Source organism: Salvia hispanica, chromosome 5 (genome assembly GCF_023119035.1).
Source record: "Salvia hispanica cultivar TCC Black 2014 chromosome 5, UniMelb_Shisp_WGS_1.0, whole genome shotgun sequence".
NCBI classification, from domain to species: Eukaryota; Viridiplantae; Streptophyta; class Magnoliopsida; order Lamiales; family Lamiaceae; genus Salvia; species Salvia hispanica.
This window is the reverse complement of record NC_062969.1, coordinates 27,771,163-27,778,851: the sequence shown is the minus strand read 5'-3', so window position 1 is coordinate 27,778,851 and position 7,689 is coordinate 27,771,163.

Genomic DNA, 7,689 nt, shown 5'->3' with positions numbered 1-7,689 from the left:
TTTCGGCCCAAGGAAAACGGCAAGAAAGGTTCTGGATAGCGGTTTCTACTGGCCTTCGTTGAATAGGGATGCTTATGAGTTCTGCCAGAATTGTAATAGGTGCCAACTGACCGGAGGGATTTCCATGAGAGATGAGATGCCACAGACTCCTATAATAGTCTGCGAGATCTTTGATGTTTGGGGCATGGACTTCATGGGTCCATTTCCATCCTCGTATGGAAATACTATATTGGTTGATGTGGATTACGTGTCCAAATGGATAGAGGTCAAGGCTACAAGCTCAAGCGATGCGAAGGAAGTCTCAAAGTTCCTAAAGGCCAATATATTCAACCGATATGGCGTGCCCCGAGCAATCATCTCAGACCAAGGGACTCACCATCGGTTATCTACTCCGTATCATCCCCAGTCAAATGGGCAGGCTGAAATCTCAAATCGAGAGATCAAGGGCATCCTGGAGAAGACGGTGAATACATCAAGAAAGGACTGGAGCAAGCGTCTGGGTGATGCCCTCTGGGCCTACAGAACCACTTACAAGACACCAATAGGAATGTCACCCTACAGATTGGTATTTGGAAAAATGTGCCACCTGCCCGTAGAGATAGAACACAAAGCGTATTGGGCAGTCAAGGAAATGAATATGAAGGCTCATGCCTGTGAGGAAGAGAGGAAGCTGCAACTGCAGGAGCTAGAGGAATTGAGGTTAGAGTCATATGATTCAGCCATGTGGTATAAGGAGAGGACCAAACTCTGGCACGACAAAAACCTTCGGGTCAAAGAGCTGCAGGTCGGGCACAAAGTACTCCTTTTTCAGTCAAGGCTCAAACTCATGCCTGGGAAGCTGAAGTCCAAATGGATAGGGCCTTACACAATCGTTGGCATTCGACCGCATGGAGCAGTGGAAATTCAGGGAGTCAATGCTAACTCTGTTCCGTTCCTTGTTAATGGTCATAGAGTGAAAGTGTTTAGGGATAGTTCGGAGTTGTGTGAAGTGGAAGAAATTCCACTCCACACACCTTCCACTATTGCCTAGTAAACCATGTTTAAATATTCTTCGGGAATTACTGGGTCAGGTAGATAGGGTAAAATTTTCGATCAGCTGACTGGACCAGTTAATTCCCAAGAATATTTAAATATTTAGGTGTAAATAACATGAATAATTTTTTTTATGAAAATACAAAAAAAAATATATATACACTTCTAAAACCCAAAAAGATTTTTGAAAATTCTGATCGTCTGTGGAAATGCACAAGTGTGAAAGGCTCATCTCTTTGACCCAGACGTTCAGCAAATTTCGTTATTTTTACTAAGTGTTTCGGATTACCAGGTCAGAGGGAAGTGAGAAAAATCAGGGGGAAGTTTGAATTTTGAATTTCAAAAAGCTGGCGAGGCGTACGGTTGCTTGCGTCAGAGACGCGACCGTTCGCCTGCAGCCAATCATGATATTCCTTTTCTTATTTTTATTTTATTTTCTTTTTCTTTTCCTTTTATTTATTTTATTTTCCTTTTATTTTCTTTTTCCTAAAATAACTTCCCTAAAAAACTAATTAACTTCCCTCACCTAAAATTATTTTCTCATAACTCACCATTCCCAAACTTTTCTTTCTCTCTCTGCAGATCCGAGACCCATCAAACCCACCGCCATTAACCACCGCCGTTAAACACCGCCGTACACAAAGATGCAGAGAAATCCGATGCCTCGCTCAGCCCGCGGGAAGAACCCACCGAAAGGAAAGACCACGAAGAAGGTGACGGAGGCGACGAGTTCGGCTCCCACGGCCGAGAAAACACCCACGCCGCCACCAGAAGAAAACCCCACTCCGCCGGAAGTTCCACCGCAGCCCATACCGACCGAAGTGCAACCACAGCAAAACATCGGACAAGACAACCCCGCCGAGGCGAAATCCGACGAAGCAGAACCGGATCCCGAGGAAATCATACAAGAATTCATGAGGAAGTACGGGAAGGGGCCGAAGGCGAGCAAATTCTTCGCACAAATGTCGGAGGCATGCCGGAAACAAGAAGAGGTAATTCCTGCCCTAACCCCACTTACAATTCCACCAAGACCCCAAACCTTAATCGAGACACCCACTGCACAAGCCTTACCCACACACACAGAAAACCCCCAAATTTTACCCGAAACCCTAACTCAAGAGACGAACCCCCCACACACTATTCCTCAAACAGAAACTGAGCCCCATGCCGAACCCTCTGTAAATATAGAAGAAACTGATGCTGAGGAGGGTGATAGGATGGATACGGAGGAATCAGAGAGAGAGGAGGGAGGGGGTAGTCTAGGTGAGCAAGAAGAAACACCGGATGTAGAGGCCGCTGGGTCAGGGGACGAAGGGGAAAAAGAGGAGGGTGAAGATGGTGGGGAGGGTGACAAAGTAGAGGAAGTGGAGCAAGAAGAAACAGGGGATGTGGAAGAGACGGAGGAACAGGGTGTAGAGGAGACTGTGGATGATGGGAAGGGTAGTGAGGGCAGCGTAGGTGAAGAAGGTGAGGCAGTTGTTGACAAGGAGGCTGAGAAGGAAGGTGAGAGTTTTGATGAGGAAGTTGCTGAGAAGGAGACTGAGGAGGAAGAAAAGGCTAAAGGAGAGGATGTTGAGAAGGAGGAAGAAAGAGACGGCGATGAACAAGATGCCGAGAAAGTGTGTGAAGAGATAGAAACTGACATCGTCGTGATAGACGATATAACTACTGATGACCAAGGGACACCAACTGATGAGAGGCTGACGAGGAGGCACTCCCGTCGTAATAGGAAGCAAGTGGATGAGGCAGAGGCAGGCAGGCCCGAGCGCCTAAGGCTGGAGGACACAGAGGAGGCAGGGGATGATATCCCCCTGGTCCAGGAGACTGTGGCAGCCGAGAAGGAAATCTCTCCGGAGGCTATGGAGACGAGATACGAAGCGGAAAGGAAAAGGAAGGGGAAGCATACTGCTAAGCCCCAGCAGAAGAAATCTCGCCCCGCAAACACCACTGTGGTGATTAGCGAGCCGGAGGCGATCCGTGTGCCGTTTGCCCATCCAACTGAAGAAGAGGAGGCTGAGATACCAGCCGTGGAGGAGAGCCCTTTCGAAACAATGGAGGTCCTTGTGACCAAGAGGTTGTTGGAAGCCATGGTCCAGTTTGAGGACCCAAAGCTGCAGAAGGCATGTGATGGCCGAGCCACGAATGGAAAGTCGGCGAAATCCGGAAAGAAGTTGTGCCTCTCGGACCTGGAGGATCTGGGAGTGGAGAAGAAGTTCATCTCCTACTTCAAAAGCATCGGGTTTGAGTGGCTTCTCAACCACAGCAATGCGGAGGTGCCGGTGGCTCTGGCAAAGGAGTTCTTCACATCCTTCAAGTTCAAACAATCTACGGATCTCGATGCAGACACAATCTCTTTCAGGATGTTCAACGAGGAGATGGAGATGAGTATAAGGGAGTGGTCGTTGAGACTGGGACTACTGACACCCGAGGAGGAGGAAGAAGGAGCGTGGAATGAGAGAGAGATCGGCGCACCCAAGTATACAGCTGGCTTCGATGCTGAGGAGGCCTGGAGGATGGTTGCCCACAAGAAGGTGGCCAAGTTCAAGACAAGCACATCGAAGGGGATACACATCACTGACCCTGTACTCCGATTGGCACAAGTATATATCGGGTACAATCTCTTGGGTCAAGTGGGTGCAACCCTCACTACTCCAGAGCTGTATTTCATGTGGTGCATGCTGAACAACGTGAAAGTCCACCTCGGGTACTGGACTGCTTATGCATGCCAGAGAGTCAGAACTCACTCCGACCGCCATCTCTACACGTGCAACTTGCTGGGAGCATACCTCCAGAGAAATGTGTCAATGAAGATAGCCAACTCAGTCACCAACCTGCCAATGTGTAGCGACCCAGGATACTTCGATCTCCCGTTCTTCTTCAACAAGGGATTGACGATAATGAAGGACGGCGTGTTGAGATTTTACGAAGTAGGGAAAGCTGACGGAGTGAAGATAAAGACAGAGAAGGTGGATGAAGAAGGTGATGAGAAAACGGCAAGTGAAGGGTGGCAGACAAGGATGGAAGAAACAATGTTGAAACTGGGAGCAAATACGGTGCAGCAACAGGAGATCTTGTTGAAGCTGCACCATGAGGCGGTAACTCAAAGGGAGATGATGGCCGCGCAAGGTGACAAGATGGCCCAGGCCGTGGAGACAATGATGAAAATGGTCACCGTGGTTGACCAGAAGATCCTCCGGGCCCAGCAGCCGCGCATGCCTCCGAAGTTGCCCACAGAATCTAGGCAGCTGACCCCAGGAGTCACCCCAGAGAAGCCAGCCTCCGGCGCCCAGGGAAATGCCACCAGAGAAGAAGAGAAAGGACAGCGAGACCACCACCAGCGTACCAGTGAAGAAGGATACCCCCAGGCCAGGGGAACAGAAGGCCAAGAAGGATGATGAACCAAAGCCCAGCCAGAAGAAAGCAAAGACGGTGCCCAAGAAGTCTGGTCCCACGGGGGACCAGAGCCAGAATTGACCCCCCCATAACCAAGTAATTTTAAATTTCAGTTTTTTTTATGTCTTTTTATGTTTTAGTTCTTTTTTACAAAGCATGCCCATTTTTATGTGTCTGTGAATATTTGTGTTATCTTTTTATACATATGTGTTAGCTATCTTCTCCCACTTAGCCCGATGCTCGGTCTAAGTGTGAGAAGTTTGTTTTTTTTATATATAGCATGCTTTGGTGTCTGTTTAATTGTGTATCTTCTCCCACTTAGCCCGATTCTCGGTCTAAGTGTGAGAAGTTTGTTTTTACATAATATGTGTTTTGTGAGTCTGTTAAGTGTCGCACTAACTTAGCCCTGTTTTCCACTTCACCAAAAAATGCTTGGGGACAAGCATGGTGAAGTGGGAGGGGGGAGGGAGTTAGTGCAAGTTAGTGTCAAGTATATGTGTCTGTTTACTAGGTCTAGGAGTTAGTAGTAGTCAGTTAGTAGGAAATTATGTGTTTATGCATAACTGGTGAATAGAAAGCAAAGCCCCTTAGTGAGAGTGATTGAAGAGAGAATGCATGTCAACTTTGATGCCCTTTTCCTTAATAAATCAAAGTCGGTTTGGATGAAGTAAGGACGATAGAATATGCCTCGACTAATCTAGTTGTGAAGCCCTCCATAAAAGTGAGTTATAAGCCTTAAACACTTCATACTAACACAAAATGAGAGGGCTGCCACTTGATGCTTAGGGAAAGAACTTAGAAGGAGAAAATTTTTGGTGATAGAAGTAACCTCTCGGGCCTAGGGGAAGGGTACTGGAGGTATAAGCTGGACGAAGTCCAGGGTCTAAAAAGGAGGAATAAACTGGACAAGGTCCGGATGAAAAAAAATAATAATAAAAAAAAATAAAAATTGGAGGTATAAGCTGGACGAAGTCCAGAGAGGAAGGAGAAAAAAATTATAATAAGAGCTAAGACAGGGGAACTCTCTGACCCGAGGCATCAGTGGTATAGCACTATAAGAGCGAACGATCCTAACATCCCTGGTGAGGAATGAGTGATCGAGCGAATCCAACAGTTAGTGAAGTTAGGGTTATCTTGACAAACTGACAAGCCGATTAGATAGAAGAAGGGAAGGGGAAGATTCGGAGACTGTAGGTTCTTGGATTGACCTTAATCTTGTGGGGATGGCTGCTAGAAAATGAACCAGTTTATGCATTTATATGTCTATGTGTTAATATGTGTTTTTATCTGTTTTCTTTGTCTAAGTCCTTTAGCGTCTAGGTCTAGTAGTTTGAGTCTTTTTTTTTTTTTTTTTTTATATATAGAGTCGGTTAAGGGGAAACCATGCATTGAAATGTGCCTTATTCCTTTTTCTTGTCTTCATACTTGAGGGCAAGTATGGTTTAAGTGTGAGCCGGTTTGATAAGGCTCGTTTCATGCATTGGTTTAGTGTTAAAATTCTGTGCATTTGGGGCGCTAATGTGCGTTTATGAGTTCAGGTGCGTAGTAAATCTGCCGGACCAAGGAGTTGCTGTTACCGGACCTGGCAGATGCAAAAGAGATGAAATTAAAGCAAAAATCAGAAGTCGTCGTTCGGACCTGAGAGAATCAAAAGTTGGTGACAGGAACAGAATGGAGCGAGAGCAGATTATTTTAAAGAGTCTTACTCGAGGGCAAGAGCGTAAAATCACCAGAGGGGATACCCTAGAGATCAGAGCCTCGCATATATAAGGAGCTCAACCTTGAAGAACAAGACAAAACCGTGAACAGGCGCTTCTACGCTTTTCTAGCTCTAGTTCTAGTTCGATACTTCAAATTTTCATTTTCGTGTTGCTGCGCATTTGGACATGGAGGATTCTGGCCACCGTGGTTCTCATCGTCATCGTTATTTTGCTGTGTAACACCGCCTTGTGAAGGCGAAGAAACAAGTTTCTTCGCCTTCACAAGGCGGTGTTACACGACAGCAAAACGATGAGAACCACCACGGCGGCCAGAAATCACCCCATCTCCAAGTGCGCAGCGACGGAAAATGTATTTGAAGTGAAGAGCTAAGTGATGAGAACAAGGAGCCTCCAAAAGTTAGCTAAGAGAGTTGTCTAGAGATGTTTGCTCTTTCTTCAATATTGAGCTCTTTATATAGGTGAGGCTCTGATCCCTAGGGCATCCTTTGTAGGGGTTTGGTGCCCCTTGCACAGCGGAAGACTTATACAAAACAAATAAATCAGATACGGATCTATTTGACCGATTATGCGATTAATCAATTCACATGTTAAACAGATAATTGCATGCTAGAATGCAAATAATTCATGCTTAGAAAAATATAAATCATAAACATGATTTCTACGGTTTAGAGTTACCGGTTTGATTCTCCAAAGAATCATCGATTGCTTGCGCCTTCTCCACGTGATGATCTTCAATACTAGACCACGGATCTTCTGACTGGTTCCCGAACTGTATTCCGAAATCGGTGTGGGCTGATCTTATCGAAACACTAGGACTCGAATAAAGAAGACGGAAAAATTCCTCACGGAGGAGAAAATCAAAAGAAAAAAAAATCGTCTCTTTCTCTTATGTTTAGCAGACGCTATTTTCAATGGGAAAAAGTGATTTTCTGTCTCATTTATTCTCCTATTTATATTAAGTTCATATTGGGCCCAGTCAGGGATCTATGGACGGTTTTGGATATGAGCTCCTCCAATTAGCTTTTTACTAATTAAATTAAAATCCAATTTAATATAAGCTTTTAATTGGAATATTACGAGCAGCCACTACAGAAGTAATATTGCACTCCCCATTCAAATCCGAAATTATAAGTAATCCGGGTTTCCATTTTATTTATTATTTATTTCCCGCGCTTAAGATATAAATGTCCATTTGGACTTAATTAATTAACATCATATTAATTCCAAGAGTGGACTTAGCAAGAAACACTTATTTATTATTCATGGAATGATTAAATTCCAACTGGCCAGTTTTCAGAATAATAAAACCTTGTTCGAGCTCCTCTTGAGGACATTATCAAACGAGACTCACCTCGCGCACGATTCAACATAATAGCAATCCTAGTACCGCTAGATATTAATCACCACTACCCAATATATCAGGATTATTGGATTGCGAAAAACCCGCACCATTTGATAAGTCAAAGTAGTGCATAATCAATACCGTATGCTCAATGCTAACGTATGTAGATTAAGAAATAATATTTTATCAAGACCTAGTATT